Raw genomic sequence first — 21,385 nt, 5'->3', positions numbered from 1 at the left:
TTCTGTCTCAAACTGCCCTTCAATATTCATTCCGCTTAATCAACCTCTGCAAGGTGTTCAGTTATAATTACGGTAAATTGGTAAATTATCTTTTCTACCGGATTGCATACATGTAAATACCATGGGTATCACCGTGTTATCGTGGTTTATTGGACTGGAGTGAACTCAGTTATTTAGGTTACAGCTTTGAAAAATAACTACTTACATTATACACAAACCTATCAGATATTAAGTTTTTAGCACTCGATGCAATTAAAACATGTACATTTTAAACTTCAATATCCTCCGGTCAGTCTTATGTTTTTCGACAACCTTCATAGTGTGGCTGATGCGGGTGAATTGTTTCAAAGCCATTTGTCTCTTCTACATTATGTGTCATTATAGGAGTTGCCTGGCATTTCTTTTTGGTTTCAGTTAAATGAAATATAGTTTTTTCACAGTTTTTCTGAATCACCTTATCTTTTGCAATGCGAAAGCTACCACATTGGTGATTGAAGGTGCTAATTTTGGACATATTTTTCCATCTCACACTAATATCTATGGTTCTAGAGTATCCAAATGTGAAACACTGCCATTTCCTTATCATCATTTTAAGAGCTGTGATCAATATGTTTGCCAATCTCAGCTTCCACAAGGTTAACTTTTAAACAAATGATCTCCAAACTAACGACACACTGATTATTATGTACGTAGTTAATTAATTTAGCTATACTAAAAGTTGCGGAGAAGACAGTTCTGATTTATAAGTCCAGATTCCAGAGGCAAGTATATGATGTGTAAAGTCAGTGCATATCAAAATGATGTATGATAAATGAGTACTTTATACCCCTGTCATCCAGCCCAATAAAACGGTTAATTGCAATAAATTGCTTAATACATGGAGCTCTGCAGTTGATCATTGTGGTTTTAGTCAATTTGATATGTTTGTTTGTTGTTTTTTTAATTATAGACAATAACACCTCCATTTGATACATAACAACTATAAGGTACAACTGGTGATTTGCAACGACAAAGGAAACCTTCATCAGTTCCAGGTGCAATTTTAAATTTCAGTACCACCTAGAGTCATGGGTCTAAAGGGTTACTTTAGATTTTGAGACATATAGCACTGATATTACAGGATTTCCACTAATTTATCATATTAGAAAACAAACAGACCGGTAACCCTAGTCCAACTAGTTGGACAAAGAAAAATTTGCCCCTAAAACCTAGGACACCCGTTCTCTGAATTACAAACATTACAGCAACCTCCATGGTAGCCCCACACTCTGGATTAACCCACTATGCTTTCATGTTTGATTCTCCTTGATTCCTTTACAAAACCCTAAAATTGAAACAATGTACTTAATAAAAAAAAAAAAATAAGAAAAATGAATATGATTTTATCTGAAGAAAAGACCCCACCGAGCTTAAGTAAAGTTACATGTTTTTCTTTTTTTTTTTTGGCCCAATAAAAGGTAACAACTTTGACTAAAGATTCATTTTGGGAAATTTCTTCGCCTGTGAATAATGTATTGTATTCCAAACAGCCGAAGAGATTACGCATAGCACCTAAGACAAATAATAACATTATCTAAATCATTAGTAGATAAGAAACTAACAAGTATAGCAGTGTATGGAGTAGATCTTGCTATCTAATGATTTACAGGTTAAAATCAACACCACCAGAATACTGAAGTCACTGACAATGAACACTTAACACGAAACTATTTACGGCACAGTTTGACAAATATGCCTTATCACACTGAACTCACTATATGATTAGAAACAACAAAGTTGCTTAGTTATAGGAGGCAATGACCTAAAACTGGAAGTCAATGACCCACACACTTGTTGCCCATGATATCACATAGAATCACATTGTATACATGGAAAGTCATTTAGGCTTAATCTTTATATTTAAAATAAAAAGGCAAAATAAAACATTCAGACAGTGCCACTGGTAAGTGCGAATCAATGTGCGCAAAAGACATGTGCCAAGGGGCCACGGAAAATGTTAATTCAGCACCACCTTCATAGTTTAAATGGTTAGCACGGCATCAGAATAGCAGTTGGACTTCCTTCTAACCATTTCGGTTCTGAGTTTAATTCTCATTAGCCTTTCGATCTGCACTGGTTTTATCCATACGGGGGGTTCTCAGACAAAGTGTCAGAATCAAGGAGTAAATAAGGAATGGAACCCTCAAATTCCTGTAAAGTTAATGAAAATTTTCATTTTTATTTATTTGTTCATGGATAATTATTGCTATGATGTATTTTTGATAGTCCATCATTTTTACGCCCTTTCTCCTCCCCATCTGATTTTGTAAAAAGCTTTATGTAGCACTCAGAAAAGATGAATAACTTTCCTCACAATACATGTGACGATCACCCTGCTCTATAATTTTGAATTCATACATTTGCCTGTGATTCTACTGAGCGGGCTAGGATCGAATTAAGATTCTAGGTGCCTCTTAGCATAATGAACAATGACACCCTCCACCTCTAGAAAAAAAATTTAAATGTATTATAGATGAGTCTAGGGCAGGAAATGGATGGCGCATAAACAAAAGTGGTAGTAAATCACTGAAAGGGACAGGGCTTGGTAATACATTTGTAGGACTGCAATTAACCCTGCCTTGCCTCATATAGTGCCCGTAAGGAATGATGCTCTAGGCTACCATGGTAAATGCAGTAATTCCCAGGAAAGAGAGACAAAGGGGTAAGCTGATCATGGGGGTGTTTTGTGTTGTTTGGTTAAGATGTGTAATATGTATGTCTGAGCATGTCTTATTTGGTAGAGAATACTGTATATGTTACTTTGCTTTACTTTGAGTTTTATGCGTGTTTGAGTATACTTTGGTGCGTTGTCACCATAACATAGTTAAAGCCATAACAGCATATGGCTTTGGTACAGTAGAGGCCGCCAGCACATGTCTGTGACCATCAAAAATATCTTTTGAGAACCACTTATTTCTACATCTTTTTTGGCAGTGAAGCCTTAAGGGGGTTACTCCCTTGCGGGAGTGCCCTGAAGGCAAAGGGGTCTCACCCTTAAGGGTGAGACCCAAAGATCCGGCCCTCCCATGGGGGGGGGATTTGTCTGGGTTCCCCTTGTGGGGACCCAGTATCGTATTGGGCTTCTGTTGCCTCCTCGGAGCACAGAATGCAGCACCTCGGGCTCCAAAAAAACCAACAACTTATTTCTACATCTAAGACTCCAGTAAAATGTCATCTTTATTGATGGTATTTTCCTGTCAAGGTCCTTCTTTTAAGTCTGTGGAGGTCTTCTTTCTTCCTTAACCTATTAGTGCCATGGCTCCACCAGCAGGCTTCTGAATCAGCCACTGTGCCCTGTAAAGTCACAAAACTGTCCAATGTAACTGGGGCAGTGCTTGATGTAATGAATAATATAGGATATGAAGATAAAGCCTCATGCCGAACATACCAATATGTTTCCTTGTGGAATAGATAATGATTTACCTAATCTCATTTAAGATCTTCATTGTATGTAGTTAAAAACTGACATACTGGGAAGCTGGATGATTGTAGCTACTCGCTATTGTGTACAGAAGTCCCTGATGTGATTCATTTCATCCCATTCTAAAGTCAGACCTTAGGGCAGTGGCTGCTGGGTGAGGCGTTTTGTTAGTAGCGGCATGGATAATTGCTTCAGCTTTCAATGTTTTCTATGTCCAGCAAAGGAGAAATTAAACGCTCGGTCCTAACATCAAAATTCCATAATCAGTATGGACGTTTATAATATGCTATATCTACATCATTGTGAAAAAATATTTTTTTTTATATCTACCGATTAATCGATAGATATGGATATATAGATATATTAAAAATTATTTTTCCATAATGAAATAGATATAGTATATATATTATACACATCCATGCTATAAATAGGATTGCGTGGATCGCCATTGGCCTCTCTGTGTGCTCCTCCTAAAAAAAAATATTTCTAGCTTTTAGACAGTTAATAAAACATTACTTGGTCTTATTATTTACAGGAACTTCTACAAATATTTTATTGTGTTCTCAGTGAATTTGAAACACCTTTGCTCTGCTAATAACATGGCTAATGCACCGTATTAGCTGTTCCTGCAATACCTTGATGTGTGATCCGATAGCGCTTTCTTATGCACTATAAGTGGGGCACCCATCCCATTGTCACACTGCAATAATAGAGCAACCTGAGATTACATCGCACTATTTTTGTTGGCACAGTTTTGTTCCAGCAACAATGCCGTTTCTTCCTGCCTTCAGCCTGTTGTCTGCCAAATATCTTTGACCTGCTATATTACTGAGCCACTGAGAGTTAGCTTGCCCTCTAGGCTGAAAGTTAGCCGTCCTTAAAAGTTACCTAAATGTTGTACACGTGTAAGATCATTTCGTTTTTTACATGGTCATGCATCTGGTGTTAGCAGAACAGCCTGTAATGGGGACATGGAGCTTGTGTAATTGATGAGTATCTAATTAAATGCAGAAAATAAGCGGAGCTTTCCCGGCGCAGTAGAAAGAGCAGGGTGCTCTGAACTTTTTCATTTGAATAGTGTAAGCAATGGATGGAGGATAACAAAAATGCATTTATATTTGGAGGATATGGGTTTGTAACAAAACGCAGTTAACCCATTTACTTCTAGAACTGCTTGCATATTCGAGTGACCCAAGAATTAGTAAAATTATAGAATATGTTTATTCTTATAATGCCAGTCTTGGTGATTAGTATCAAATAAGGGAAAATGTGGCCACAAAAGTAAGAAGAACATAAATTTCCCAAATATAAGAACCACAAGTAAACTGTGACTAGTGATGGTAATTTAAAATTATTTATGTTTATTATTGTATAGTCGAGAAAGAATGTGTAGGCTCCGAGCAACCAGTAACCAGGCCATTCAGTCTATCCAAGCAGTTGTAACAATCCATATGAAAGTAGAGCACACAGTTAAGGAACGATAAACACTGTAGGTGGAGTTGCTTTGGAAAATGATGTCAAAAGAAAAGTAACAGTTCAGATTTCATGACCAGAGCAGGTTATAGGTGTTGTCCTCATCTAGGTCAATCCTAAATAATTTCTTGGACTATTTGAATTTCACTAATGTTGTATGTAATGTATAACATGTACCTATGGATTTTACATGTTCATTTGTATGTTTTGCCAATAATTGCACATTGCAACCTTGCCACAAAATGGGAATAAGATCAGTTTAGCAGTTGGAGAAAGGACACTTTCTACTTTTTCTACATGGTAGGCTGATTGAGAGAAATGCTGCACAGACCAATGCTAGATGGCGCCATATATTGATTATTATTATTCTTATTTATTGTTTTATGTAGCGCCATCAAATTCCGTGCTGTACAATGGGTAGACAGGACATAACAAGTAGCATGTAATATAACAAATTGACTAATAGAGACAACAGGTGAGGAGGGCCCTGGTCAAACGGGCTTACAATCTAGAGGATTGATGTCCTTACCTCTGCGACATCTGTGACACCACACAGCCAGGATGGACAACTGACCTTGTAGAGATTGACATCCCAGTTGTATGGTTTTTAGTTCCGGACTGTGTCATTAGGACTGATTAGAGTCAGTCCTAATACTCCTTGGTGAATATAAGGTCATGGTGTTGTCCTCACATGGTGGTATGAGCGACAAAAAAATAATTGGAGTACATCAATAGTGTTTCTATCATAGAAATACGTTTGATAACTGTAATGTGCTGATAATGCTGTTAACATTATTATCCACATTATAAGTCTGGTTGGTTATGTGTATAAATGTATCAAATGAGTTTTGTGGCCTTAAGGCAGAAAAGATGTTGAAGATTCCACTAGTCATGTTTCACCTTAGTTCAAAGCCATCATGTACATATAGGGCTGCAATTTAATTGTACCTATGTTTACATTTTATGTACCAACAGATTCACGGACCGTCCAAAATTGAAACACGCTGAGTGTCACTACACTTTCCTTCCCGAACTCCCAACAAGTTACATGTGTCTCGTCTGACAAGTTACATGTGTCCCACGAAGCCATCCGAGGACTCGCCATGCCACCAACATGGCCGCCGCAATTCAGTGCGCGCATGCAGCCTAGTGTTCCGTACAGCCCCTTCTTAAAGATACAGGCTCCAAATGTGTTCTGCACCTCGTTCCTACCCCAGTGGCAGAGTTTTTGATCAGGGAACAACAGTACGAGGGTCTTTGGAGACAGGTTCTAGGACCATGTGAACTCTCAAAGGATGTGTACAGCAAGAAGTGTGACAACCGGGTCCTGGGCAGTGATTTGTTCCTCCTTCCAATCAATCATAGGATTGCAATAGCATACCAAGGATCACAGGAATATGAGGACGTCAAAACTGAGATGTTCTTGGTGTAGAAGACCAACAGGTAATTGGAGGAGAGTCTTGAAAACTATGACACCTTGCCCGAAGGGTGTACCATCTAAAGCTGCAATGGAACTACTATGAGTTTTACGTAACAAGGGAACACCTTGTCTGGTGGCCCACGCTAGATCTATGAAATTACCAGCTGCTCTGGAGTCAATGAAAGCTTGTGTGGTCACTTGGTGACTGTTCCACTGCAGTGTGATGGGCACCATGAAACTTAAGGAGGTTTGAGGCATAGACATGGCAAACGCTCAGTGGATTGCCTCTGTTGTCCACTAAGCTTGAGAGTTTCCCAGCTTGTTGGGACAATTGTACACTAGGTAACCTGTCCACAAAAAAAGGCATAGGCCCAAGGTACGGCTTCACTGTTTCTGTGGATTCAGTGGTGGAGGGAGCAGCTTCTGTAGTAGCAAGGAAGGTAGGAGCCTGAATCAGAGGGTGAAGTGGATGGATTCTCCTCTCTGTATCCCGTTCTTGTCGTCTCTCTTGGTTACAGGCATCTAATTTAAGGCAGAGAGCAATAAAGTCCTCAAGATTCTCGGGTAGATCTCTGTATGAAAGATTGTCTTTAATGGAATCATTCAAACCCCTACGAAAAACTGCCTTGAGAGGTTGGGAGTTCCAATCGGTTTTGGAGGCCAACGTCTGGAATTGAACAGCATATTGAGCCACAGATTGCCTTCCCTGATGCATGCCCATAAGACTGAATTCAGCCGTCATTCATGCCCCAAAGGATGCCAAAGAAGGCATCTGCATCACCCAGCAGTGGAGAACTGTGGAGAGGCCCAGGCTAAGGCTTCCCACAAAGCAGATTTATAATGAACACTAACGGATTGGCATGAGCAGCAAAAGTCTCTGTGTTCTAAAATAAAGAGGACACTGGTTTAAAAAACCCCAGACATTCCCGATGGTTGCCAGTGAAATCGTCAGGCACTGGCATTTTAGGGGCTTAACTTTGGATGTACCAGTGGCTTCTCTAAGTAGATGTCAGATGAAGCAGATGAGGTTAGGCCTCTGATGAGGTTAGGCCTCTGAGCAGAACGGTCTTGTCTTGTGGATAAGCATACCAGGTCTGCGGGAACCATGATATGGTCTGAGATAATATGCAGGAATCTGGAAAACAGGAACGGACAGGGCCACAGGAAATGTCTAGAGACCAGCAGACCAGCGCGACCACGTTATCCAGTTGCTGACGTCTGCTTGATTTGTCTGCTGGTCTCTAGACATTTCCTGCCTGCCAGGGTCAGCAACAGAATAATCAGATGAATCATGGTTAGGACAAGCTGGGGTAAGTAACAGAACAATCAGATGAATTGTGGTCAGGACAAGCTGGGATCGGCAATAGGATAATCTGGGAAATACAAACTGTCAGCCAAAATAAACTCAGGCAAGGTAGAAATTTCCTTGGGATGTTTAAATAGAATTCCAAATAAAAAATCCCACCTCTGGGGTAGGAACGAGGTGTGGAACGCATTTGGAGCCTGTACCTTTAAGAATGGGTTGTACGGAACCCAACGCTGCTATATTTCGTACAACAGGAACGTAAGACGCGGCAGTGGCACGACAAGTCCTCGGACAGCTTTGCAGGACACAAGGAGCTTGTCTGGTGGCGGCAGGAGTTTGGAAGGCAAGTGTAGTGACATTGAGAGATACCGGTACAGAAGGAGAAGACGACCCTGCACTTGTTGGCTTACAATATGTAAGCTACATGTATTTAATTGTTTCTTTAGTGTAGGTGAGTGATAAACAGGCTTTCAAAGAATGGAAGGGACCACACTGCATATTTTGTACTTAGGCATTAGATACACCAACTATATTAAACTACTCCTGTCTAACTCATCAACAGGAAGTAAGACTGCTGTAGCGTTAACAACTGGCACACACCCATGCCTGTCTGGTATCACAATTTAAATTCAAATCCTGGAAACTATAGTTAATGTAAAATGCTACGGCATACCCTGAAATGTCAGGTGTCCCAGTTGGGACACCTGAATTTGGAGTTGTGGCAAGAGGTGGGAGGGGCAGGACTGTTGTCAGAACTGAGCGGGATGCACAGCCACCTGCCTCCTTACCTGAAGTGCCACCTTGTGGTGCTCAGCTTCCGAGCCACATGGGGGCTCTGCTACAACATTATATAACCCCATCAACTTTACAGCTCGCTTAGCCAGTCAGAGGATATCATTGGATCTAGCCTTTAATCTGTGAAGACATCTTGAATCCTCATAGCTTGTCCAAATCATTAAAGACCAGCCACGGAAAGAGGTTTCTACTTTGCAGAGTGTTAGCTATATACGAATGTTAAATGACATATACACAGTCAAATCTGCTTTGTAATCTAGTCATTATATGTACAAACTAAACTGAACATGTGTGTGTGAATAGTTTCTACGTCTCATAACCATCTTTGTGGTTGTTATGTAGAGTTACTAGCCAGATCATGAATTTAAAACAAACTCATCTTTGTGTTCTATGTTATACATTTCAGTTATGGTTGTAAAAAGAGATGTCACTATATTGTGTTTGAGATAATAGCAGCAACACGGATGTGAAAGGGAAAGGCCAGCAAGTATGAGATCAAGTTTTGTGTTATACACGTTTGATAAAACAATCAGTACCCTGACAAGCAAGCCTTCACCTCTCTCAAAGGACATGCCACAGAGCCTCACCGTAATCAGCAAAACGCAAAAACAGGAAGTAGGCAGGTCTCCGTGGTGACATAGAACTAAAAAACTCAACCTCACAACAATAATAATGGCTTCTTTTATTGTATATCAGCATTTCATCAAATGACAATACAGCAGGAAGGCTCACCCCAAAGATAGGGGGATGGAAATACAACGCCTGACGTCTTTCACGCTACACCTAGGGCTTAATCATAGGCCAGGTTTCATATGAGCTTTTAAAAATAAATGTTGAGTGTGAGCATTGCACATTTTAATATATGTAATACGGTGTTCAAAAGTGACAGTTATTGGAAGTTAACACATCTACTTTAATGCACTGTCGCTAAAGGAAATTAACAAATGTAATTATTCATGTCAATATGGCGCCAAATGCCCAGGCTGGATGCATGATAAATGTGTTTTTCTAATTTCTTAGCTCAGGGGTATGTCTAAATCATTTGCACAGCTAACAACAATGTTAATAACATCTGTGAAGATTTGGTCTAATCATCTGGGTCTCGTAAATAAAAAGAAGACAGCATTCAGTGAAAAAATGTACTCATATTTCTAATCTAGCTAAGAAAACCGGGCCTTTTAATGGAATTCTGTTTGTGTTCCAGGCCTTTTACTTGATACATTTAGTATAGAAACTCAAAGCAGAGTCTCATGCTTGAGGCAGATTTTCACATAATTGAAAAAAAAAGTTTTTTGAAGATACTTTTTGGTAACTGGGAATGGAAGGAAAAGGATATTTTAACATCAGTGTTCGTGCTATTATTGTCCGTTCTTATAGCTGGGTCTAGATTTTACATGTTTCAGCTTGGGCATACTTTTGGTAGAAGTTGAGGCATTCCATTTAAGTAAATAGGGAAGAGAGGGTGTTACAGCTGTGAACATGATCTATTATGCCTCGAGAAAGAACATTTTCAATGTCAAATTCACAGACTTGTTTACCAATGGTTGGCTATGATAACACATCCTTTTTTATTTATTTAACTTTTTGGGATGCCCTTTTGCGTAGCCAGATGAAAGCTATGACTGAATTGCTCCAGGTCCTGATGGGTCCATACCTCTCACCAGTCCCACAAAGCAGAGATTTGATGGGGTCCTGTGATGTGCGGCACCCTCCCTCACTGGCACTGCATGCCCTGAAATGACATCACTTCCCAGCGCACAGTCTCAGTAACAGAAGATGATTGCCCCACGTCGCAGAATCAGATTCTCACTCAGTGAGGGGGAATCCAAGCCACAATGAACATACAGGAGGAGAGTAGAGTACTGCGTGTTCGTGTGTATATATGTGTGTATATGTATAAATGTACATATATTCATGTATATAAATGTGTGTTTGTGTATTTCTGTGTATATGCGTGTGTGTATGAGTGAGTGTGTGTGTGTGTGTGTGTACGTGCATATGTATATGATGGGGCAGAATAGGGAAAGAATATAGAAAAAAGTGAGGAAAAGATGTCAGCAAGTGAGGTTAAAAAATACATAGGGAAAAATAAATAGCTAAAGAGGAAAGAAAGAATAGAACAGAAAGGAAAAAAGACAGCAAAGAAAGGCAAAAAGGAGTGAAACAAAAGAGGGAAAAAAAACAGGTTGCTAAAGTTGGGAACTCCAGAGAAGGGGTCCTTCCTGTTTTATTGCTCCAGGGCCCAAAGCTCCTTAATCTTGCCTTGTCCAGATCCCAGAGATACCTGTTGATGCCGTTGGAAATGCTGTGTGAATGGTCACATAAGTCCACATTTCACAGGTGTGTGGGGGTTGGAAAGCCCCTGAGCAAGTGAAAGTTGAGTGTTTTCACGTTTAAAAGGGTATTTTTTCTTCTCACGTCCTCTTTCTCTCTTATCCTTTGTATTTTTTCTTCCTCTGTCCTCTGTTTTTCTTCTCTCAATTCTTTCCTCTGCCTTTTTTCCTCTCATCTCATCTTTCTTTTTTCTCTGCTTTATCTTTCTTCTCTGCTCTCTCTCCTCTCCTGCATCCATCCTTCATCACTCATCCCTACTAAATAAAATATTGTGTAAAGCCACACTTGTGGCAACACCTACAGGCACACTTCTCAACAAGTGTCCAGGAAATGGTGTAGCAAAAGGTGGCAACCCTACCTCTTGCCCTTACCAGCATTCCTTCAGCAGACATTTAACTGTGTAGGCCTGAGGTTCTATTATGATTGTGACAGATGTGTCCTCTGGCAAGATTCCTAATTGCATTCTGTGCCCAGTTGGCTGTTTTGCAAGGTAAACAAGAGTTTTGCAGAACATTCCGCACAGATAGCAGCACGTTATCAGGTCTTTTTCCCTAAATGTTTGAAAAAGGGCTGGTTTGTATAAATACTATTTATTTGGAAGAATTCAACACAATTCCCAGAATACCCCACCGAGAAGGAATGTTCATTAACCAGAGAAGGGTTAGTTATTCCCAGTACACACATCTGCAACAAAGTATTCTCTATTTGTTCTTCCAGCATATCTAAATATACACAGCTCTACCAAGATGTGGTCCAGTGTCCTATGATAGACATTCACTGAGCCAATTAATCCTTGATTTAAAGGGGACTGACACATTTACAGCTTTGGATATGACTATTTCAGTTAATTAACCAACCTTAGCTTGTGCTTCTTTTTCAATCAATGTTATTGTTGTTGATATATTGTAAACGTATGCTAGTTATACTAAAGTTATTGTGGTGGCTGGGGGACAATTTCCCCTTGGACTGCCGTGATTCAAAGATCTGGGGTCATTGCCTGAAGTTTTATTATGGATTTTACTTGTAATTCCACATGCAGCAACCAGAGAGTCTAAAGTAAAAAGTGTTTCACTGACTAAATTTGTTTTGTGTTTCTTTTATGTGTTCTTATACATTAGTTTTTTTATTGAGTATTGGAAGAAACTAAATATTATGCAATTGGCATGTTGTCTTCCAAATGTGCATTGGGCTGCTTAACCCCTTAAGGACCAGGCTGTGTTTTACCTTTTGTACCATTGGGACCGAGGCTGTTTTAACACTTTTGCGGTGTTCGTGTTTAGATGTAATTTTCTCTTCACTCATTTAGTGAACCCACACAAATTATATGTTGTTTTTTTCAGGACAAGAAGGGCTTTCTTCAGATACCATTGTTTTAATCATATTATCTAATTTCCCATAAAAAAAATAATAAAATATGATGAAAAATGTAAAAAACCCCCACATTTTCTGACTTTTACCCCAAAAATCTTTTACTCATCCAAAAAAGCTAATGAAAAAACCTACTAAATATATTCTACTATTTGTCCTGAGTTTAGAAATACCCAATGTTTTTATGTTATTTTGCTTTTTTCTGCACGTTATGGAGCATTAAGTACAGGTAGCGTTTTGCTATTTCAAAACCATTTTTTCCAAATCTGGTAATTCTTCCCCCCATGTGCCATTTCGGGTATCTTTGAAGCCGGCCAATGCAATTTACCCCATCAAATCATATATTTTTGAAAACTAGACACCCCAAGGTATTTCAAATGCTAGTATTTTAACCCTTTCCATGCATGAGATTCTACCACCAGCCTTTGCCACACTTTGTGTTAGTATTTTTTTGGTATTTTTTTTTTACACAAATTGTACTTTGGGTATACATTTATAGCTCCAGGTATACGTCACTATCAAACAACACCCTAATATGTGTTCAATAACATCTCTCGAGTACAGTGATACCACCCATGCATGGGTTTGACTGCTGTTTGGGGTTAAAAGGCCACATTTGGGAAGTGCGCTTTTTCCCCCCTATTTTGGTCAGTCTGTGCCTATGCCCTATCTTTGAGCCTGGCCACTACAATTTACCTCATAAAACCATATATTTTTGAAAACTAGACACCCCAAGGTACTTAAAATGGTAGTATTTAACCCTTTCCATGCATCAGATTCTACCACCAGGCTTTGCCACACTTTGTGGTAGTATTTTTTTTTTTATTTTTTTCACACAAATTGTACTTTGGGTATAAATTTATAGCTCCAGGTATACGTCACTATCAAACAACACCCTAATATGTGTTCAGGAACATCTCCTGAGTTCAGTCATACCCCACATGTATGGGTTTGTCTGGTGTTTGAGGTTAAAATGCCACATTTTGGAAGTGCACTTTTTTTCCCCCATTTCGGTCAGTCTGTGCCTATGCCCTATCTTTGAGGCCGGCCACTCCAATTTAACCCATCAAACCATTCATTTTTTTAAATTAGACACCCCTTGGGTATTTGAAATGCTTTTATTTACATTTTTCCACGTCAGGATTTTTGGGAAGATACAGCGCTAATTTTAGCACTTGCTCATAATAATAAACTTTATTTTTTTATTTTATTTATTTTACTCTTTTTGGACTTTTTTTTTTACATTTTGCTGGAACTGGATAGTTCCTCTAAAGCATAATAATTTTTAAATGTTACCATGTTTTTTTTAAGCTTTTTCTTTTTTTCCCTTTTTTTTTTTTTTTAATTTTGTAATTTTTTTTAAAAATATTTTACTAATCACATAGTGATTAGAAAGCTGGGCTCCATTGACTTGTATGGTTGAATGCAGTACCTGTATTCAACCTGCAAGTGGAGCCAGAGTTCTTTAGAGGGTCTGGAGACTGTCTAGCGAACTTTTTCAACTTTATTATTTTTTTTCCCGGGCCGCCGCCATCTTGCGGATGGTGAAGACTGCGTGCAGCTGCGGCTGTGACCGCTCTCCGGAGCGGTCACAGTCCATCAAGAGGTAAGTGTTTGGTGTCGCTGGATGCCTCCTGATCGAGGCATTCCAGCGACATCATTGAAGTTTAGGAGGTGATCGTTGATCGCCTCCTAAACGCTTTTAAAACGGGCGTCCGCCGCCATACAATGTATGGCGGCTGTTGACGCCCCGGGGAGGGGCCAGACATGGCCCATCATGCCGATCTCGGTGTTGCTGAATGCCTCGACATCGAGGCATTACAGCAACACCGTTTAAGCTTAGAAAGTGATCATTGATCACTTTCTAAGCTTGTTTAAGTCTGATGACGTGTCAGGTACGTCATAGGTCGTTAAGTGACCGTTTTGCATGACGTGCCTGACCCGGCAATGGACGTTAAGGGGTTAATTACTGGACCACCTAGCTGGAATTTATACATGTGAGTAAAATTGTGACTTTGTATTTTCATAATGTGATTGCAGATAATGACAAATTAATTAATCATCAAATAGTCACTTGGGAATACATTTGTCATATTCATTTTCATTATGGTGGAAAACTTGTGCTAGGTCTTTTCTGGTGGTTATGTTAAGCATATATGAAAATGTATCTGTGTATACCATAACCCAGTAATAATGGAATACATTTGTTTTTTACACATGCAGTATCTTATGTGCTGTGTCCAGTTTGATACACCATGGGCCATGCTGTCCTGTCTTTTAAGAATGCACTCAAAGGACCAGGAGATGCCTTATGGAAGCATCCAGGAAAAAAACATTATTTGTTTCAACTCCCTCACTTATTATATAGCACCATCAAATTCCGTAGCGCTGAACAATGGGTGGACAGGACACAACAAGTAGTATGTAACATAACAATTTGACTTACAGAGAGAACAGGTGAGGCGGGCCCTGCTCAAACGAGCTTACAATCTAGCTTATTTATTATACAGAGTCAACACAATTCATATCACAACCCAATGGGCGAGGTGGCTGCAGCTAAAGCTCACTGGCATTAGGCCTTTCATAATGTATAGAAAAAATTTAATCTATGTCTGAACCCTGGATGGAGCAATCTGATCTTGCAATGGAGAGAAGAATGGAAAAAAAGGCTGCAGGAAGAATTAAGCATGGTTCTTATTTTCTTTTACATCTATCGTTAAAACATGACTTTCCATATGTGTCTTTCTTTGAAAAAAAATCTATATTTTACCTATACCAATATGAAGTCAGGTATTCAGCCTCACCACATATAAAAATAATAGATGCCCTGGGGATTAAACATGGGTTGCAGTGGTCTATACAGTTTACTATCCATATCTCTAACATTATTGTACTATTCACATTCTCACGATACTCAACAAAGAGCAGCTTTCTGTTCTACACATTCCAAAATCTGGCTTTCATTCAAAATGAAAAAATATTCAAATTATTTTTAATTGGTCATAAACCTTGTCATATTTGTTCATTGAAAGGGAAACTACATACGAGGTGTTGTTAACATTGCAGTAGACAAAGGCAAGTGTTAATGTTAATTATGTGTGTCCTCTGTGTCCTTTTGGAAGATTACTTTTTGCTGGTACATATTGTTTCTCTGCAGTGTTCCCTTCAACAGAAGTGAATTCCTTTTGTTTGCATGCTGTTAATAATAATAATATTAATAAAAGAACTAAGTGACCCTGGCACCCCATAATGTATGGTACACAGGCCCTGCATGTCCACAGGATTAGGTCAGCTGTTTTGCCATCACTCACCTGTCCACATGACTTATAAGGAGACCTCTGGTGATCAGATTTTGGCAAATCCCAAATTGCTGGAGATATATGATGATAAAGGAAATCCTTTTGCAGAGCTACAGAAACAGCCTAAACATTAGTGCTCAAAAGGGTATATCAGAAAAAGGGTTACTGGATTCTTATTCTAGCTTTGGTGGTTTTCTAAGTCATTTGTATAAACCTTTTTAACCATTTTTGTTACCATTACAGAAATTTTCCTAGAGACCATCTGTTAGTCAGTGTTCCCTCTAAGCTGTGCGCTTGTGCGCGCGCACATAGCATTTTTAGAGAGCGCACACGTCCAAAAATTGTGCGCACAACAGTTTTTCCCAATAAAAAATATATATATTATTTTTTTGATACTTTATGCGGTGCGGATATTGTGCGCACATAATTTTGGCTCTGGGAAAATTTTTGCACAAGAGAAATTTTCTGCGCACGCCACCTAAGAAAAATTAGATGGAACATTCCTGTACATTATTGTTTCTTGACTCTAATCAATACAAAACATGGACCCTGAGAGGTTCAAAGAAATCTAAAAATATTGATGCTTTTTTTGATGGGATTGTTCCTAATGTTCCTAATTATGGTAGCTTTATAACATAAAGTTCGAAATGTCCGTGGGAATATCCTGCTGGCCACGGGTAATAATTATTTGTGACTCTATGTGTTAAAAGAGATTCTGTTCCCTGCTATAAAGATTATGGCTGTTGACCTTTGCGAGTATTAGTACATGCTATAGTACAGTGATGGCGAACGTTTTTTGGGCCCGAGTGCCCAATTTTATGCATGAAACGAAGTTGCAGACCTCAAAATGCCAACACTGAATATTAAACATGGAGATTACGTGTTTTTTTGTTAAAAATTACTATGTGCATCAATTTGCCCATACAAATTGTTTGGTTTTTAAGCAAGGAAACATAGAATGTGTCAGCAGATAATAACTATTTGGCCCATCTCTCTCTGCCCAAGCAGAAAAAAACCTGAAAAGAGGGTCTATTCTTGAAAAGTATTTTATTAAAGAACATTAACATTTGCACTGAAATGGTATCAGTGTATAACAAAAATAAATGGAATCACTCACTCTTTCATTCACACAATCACTAAGTCTATTCACACAAATCATTTACACATATTCAAGTCCTGCGGTGGGAGCCCGAGGCCTCTGTTGTGCTGCTGTGCCGCAGTGCTCGCTGCTTGCTCGCTGAATATGACGTCATATTAGGGCGCTCAGCATGAAATGCCGGCACCGCAACCAAGATAGAGGCCTCGCAGACCCACCACTGCAGTCAGGGCACCACTGAGGCAGGTGGCAGCAGGGAGCCGAGGACACAGAAGGGCACCGAGTGGTTTCTGAAAACTCTTTCTCTCCTCCCACGCACCCCAAAAACCTGTCAGCCGACAACCTGGCCGTGTTGTGGCACGCATCCCATGGGTTCGTCATCGCTGCTATATTACGTTGTACCTGGTGCGGCACATCCTGAACAGGACATATGACATCATACCCCGGAAAAGATGGAAGACTCTAATGTAGGTGCTTCGAGGTAGTTGGTTGGCTGAGGTCCCTAGCACTGCCGTTTGCCCATCAGTAGCTTTACATACAACATGTAAATGTCGCTGAACTATGTATGAGCCCTATAAATATCATACTATTTTGCCAATTTTCTTTTGAAATAACATGAGTGGTGCTTTTGCTCGTTAAAAACTTTGTATTTTTGCAGACTTACACAGTTTTCTAAAAGACACTTAGTTTAAAGGATATTTTGGAAAATATTATTGCAGTAAAATAAATAGCATTAAATAATTACATGGCGAATAAACCTGCCACTGGAAAGTTATGAAAATTCCACATAAAGAAAAATGTAATTATTTGAAATTCCAAACATTTTTATGAAAATATTTATGAATTAGCAATGATTTACTACTTATTGTTTATCCAAAGTATAAATGGTAAAGGAAGGAATGTTATTTAAACAGAAAATAGTACTTTGAAAAAGGCATTAGCTCCCATTCCGGTTCCACTCTTCTGGTATACAAAATAAACCTTGGGAGATTTGTCACTTCCAATTTTCTGAGTCAAATATCAACTACTTATTTTCCTTACCTTTAAAAATAGTCTTCTATTTTCAGTCTGGTAATATAGTTTTGATCTTTTGATAGTTTTGTTCCCTATTATGCAGCGGAGATGCTGCAGCCACCCTGGACCTGCAGCTGTAGTCTTAGTCAACCTTGGCCAGAAAACACCACTGCTTCAGAAGGGGCTGAATTCCATGGCTAAAGAAACAAAATACACCCTAAGCCCTGCTTTTAACAGCTGAGGGTGGTGGGAGTTGTCCACAAACGCTCATTGGCTAATTATTATTATTTGTTTTTAAAGTGTGTATTTTTTATTTTTATGCGGGAAGGGGTTTATAGTGCGCAGAGGTCATCTGTGATATCACAGTAATGGATCCCCGTATGTAAGCAGGGATCAGACATTTTTTTTCTTTGCATGCTTGCTCGCTTATTTCGCAATAGATCAGCTGGCAGTACTTTTTAATTTTATAACTGTAGCATGCAGCCATCAGCCTAAAGGCATAAATCAGATTTTTTACTTTCTTGTTTTTGTTTTTTCTAAACATAAAAAACCCTCACACAGTACTGTGACGCAACAATTATGTAACTGAATAACATAGTTACAAGACAATGTGTGCATTTGCTTTATAAACACATGTTCTGCTGTCCCTATACACATTATTGTGACTAAAAGAAGTAGGACACTGTGATACACTCATACCCATCACAGGAGCACCTAGGAAAAGAAGGCCATTGGGGGTGAGACAGAGGCAGGCCCGGACTGGGAAAAAAATAGGCCCGGGCATTTAAGACTGAGCAGCCCATTTTTATTTATTGTTAAAGCCCACCCTTCATGTACCATCTTTGCATTTCCCAAAATCACTTAAACATTCATGATAGACACAAACACTTACTCACTCATTCACACAAATCATTAACACATACTCATTAACGCAGTCTCACAAATCATTCAAGCAATTCATCCACACAAGAATTCATTAATTCTCATACGCATTCACACAATTCATCCACACATTTATTCATTCATTCTTGTACGCATTCACACTACCCCCTCTCCCCATCCCCTTCTTTTCTGCCCCTTCTAACTGTGTTCTATCTAACCACCTTGAAATAGGCTCAGTCAGGACCGGACTGACTGGGCCTATGCGGCCGCATTAACGCAGGGCATAAGGGGCACCTGCCCCTTAAGCCCGCAGCAACTGCGACTGGGTCCGCCACTCTAGGGGGCCGGGCAGCCCCCACCAGGGCCGGCCTTAGGGGTGCGCGGCCGCACAGGGCTTAAATTAAAACATCGGGTTTTTTTTGTTGTTTTTTTTAACTTTATTTAACATCCTCCATGTTTTAATTTAAGCCCTGTGCGGCCGCGCACCCCTAAGGCCGGCCCTGATGGGGGCTGCCCGGCCCCCTAGAGTGGCGGACCCGGTCGCAGTTGCTGCGGGCTTAAGGGGCAGGTGCCCCTTATGCCCTGCGTTAATGCTGCCGCATAGGCCCAGTCAGTCCGGTCCTGACTGAGCCTATTTCAAGGTAGGGGCCTGGAGCTGCAGCTCCATCAGCCCCTACGTCAATCCGGCCCTGGGCCGCCCGGCCCACCGGGAAAATGCCCGGTGTGCCCGATGGCCAGTCCGGGCCTGGACAGAGGGATCTGGGTTTCAAAGAGGAACTGGGACCTGGGGGATAAGCCTGAACGGTACAGAAGTCCGTACCCCACATTTCATGTCAAGTGTTCTCTATTTGTCTACGGACCCCACCGAATCACTCAAGTACAAATATTTATATTGGTTTTATTTGCACCTTTTTAGCATTCTTGTCTATTGTTTAGGCTTGCTTATTTAAATAAGATTTACATTGGACACTGAATCAGACTCAATAGCATGGGCGTAGGAACCGGGGGGGACAGATCCCCCCCAGTAACTCATGCGGGGGGGACCGATAATTAAGAAATCCCCCCCCAGGGCCGTAGGAACCCCCCCTCAATAGAAACGCCCGCTGTTAGCAATCACACTCCTATCATGCCAAGTCAGCCAGTACATGCTGAAACCTAGCTAGCTGCCCCCCTTGTGTATTGATGCTGCCAGCAGTATGGGGTCTGCACATCACTTGCAGCTACCCTGTACCAGCATGTACTGGCTGACTTGGCATGATAGGAGTGTGATTGCTAACAGCAATCACAGTCCCATCATGCCTAGGTTACAGCATTTACTGGTTGGATGTGTAAGTGCTGGAACCTAGGCATGATGGGACTGTGATTGCTGTTAGCAATCACACTCCTATCATGCCAAGTCAGCCAGTACATGCTGAAACATAGCTAGCTGCCCCCCTTGTGTATTGATGCTGCCAGCAGTATGGGGTCTGCACATCACTTACAGCCACCCTGTACCAGCATGTACTGGCTGCCTGGGTATGATAGGAGTGTGATTGCTAACAGCATGCCAAGTCATATTGCTATTTTTTTTGGTCCAATTGTGGTGTGTTACCTATTATTATTTTTAATGGTGGGGGGTTAGGTTTTGGCTAAGTGAACCGTGAATGTTTTGGTCCAGAATTTTCATTTTGGTGCAGCCCTAGAATAAATAGAACTATTTCATTTTTAATTATCATGAGTACTGAATTTGTAGTCACAAAACTTTCTAGGCCCAGAAATCAGTGAGAGGAAAAGTAAAAGTTTTGTGTCATTTACTTTATTTTAATCTGCATATTTTATTAAAGGCCATATTTTCTCACAGTGAAAAATGAGTGCGGCCCGCGCACGTATACAATTCTGATGAAGTGGCCCACTGCAGAAAAAACTTGGACACCCCTGGGGTAGACAGTGATAAGGGGGGGTAGGGAGAGGGTAGCTAGTGAGAAGGGGGGGTAGGGAGAGGGTAGCTAGTGTGAAGGGGGTGGTAGGGAGAGGGTAGCTAGTGAGAAGGGGGCGATAGGGAGAGGGTAGCTAGTGAGAAGGGAGGGTAGCTAGTGAGAAGGGGGGGTAGGGAGAAGGTAGATAGTGTGAGAAGGGAGGGTAGGGAGGGGGGTAGATAGTAAGAAAGTGGGAGAGGGGGTAGATAGTGTGAGAAAGTGGGGATCTGATGGGGGAAAATGCTCTCCCCCCCCGGATTTTTAGGGGTTCCTACGCCCATGCTCAATAGGTCTCTATATAATCAACATGCAAAAGTTACGGATCTAGCCACACCAAGCGAGAAGACACTGAATAGAACTGTATCGTTTCTACATTGGTGGAAAAATCTCTACTTAAAGAAAAATCTGTTATTCCTTCCCGCAAATGAAAAACAATCATTTTGAATTTGAAGCTTTGAAATCACTTATGTGTTTGTGAAGCCAGTTCCTATCAAAGCCTGCCTGGGAAATTCCAATACAAATTAAACATCCCGCACATTGCTAGAATGAGCCAGTTCTAACAAGAGACAACAATACACTTGTTATAAGCACGCATATTAGCTGTTTTATCCTACAGTACAAAATGCTCCTTGCTAATTAATTACAGGGTGGTTTTAACTGAAAAAAACAGAAGTGATGTGACTGCAGAGTCTCAGTCCTGTCTTACAGCTTTGTGTTTAACCTCTCTCGGCTCTTCAGAGGACAGCATGGAAATATACGGTATATATATATATATATATTTACAATATAAGTACAATATAATAATTATATTTACTATATAAGCAACATAAGTACATTCTTTCTTAAGGGACATAATACAACTCCAGTCCTCCTAATCACATTTAAGCATGAGATACATTCAGCCAAGACAAACAGCTTTTTGGGGGGGGGGGACAATGAGAAGATGTATTGAAAGAAGTCTGAGGAATCCCAATAAAGTGCAT

This window comes from Sceloporus occidentalis, unplaced genomic scaffold (genome assembly GCF_023333645.1).
Source record: "Sceloporus occidentalis isolate IW3139 unplaced genomic scaffold, rSceOcc1.0.p SCAF_25, whole genome shotgun sequence".
NCBI classification, from domain to species: domain Eukaryota; kingdom Metazoa; phylum Chordata; class Lepidosauria; order Squamata; family Phrynosomatidae; genus Sceloporus; species Sceloporus occidentalis.
Note: the sequence above shows the minus strand (reverse complement) of the source record.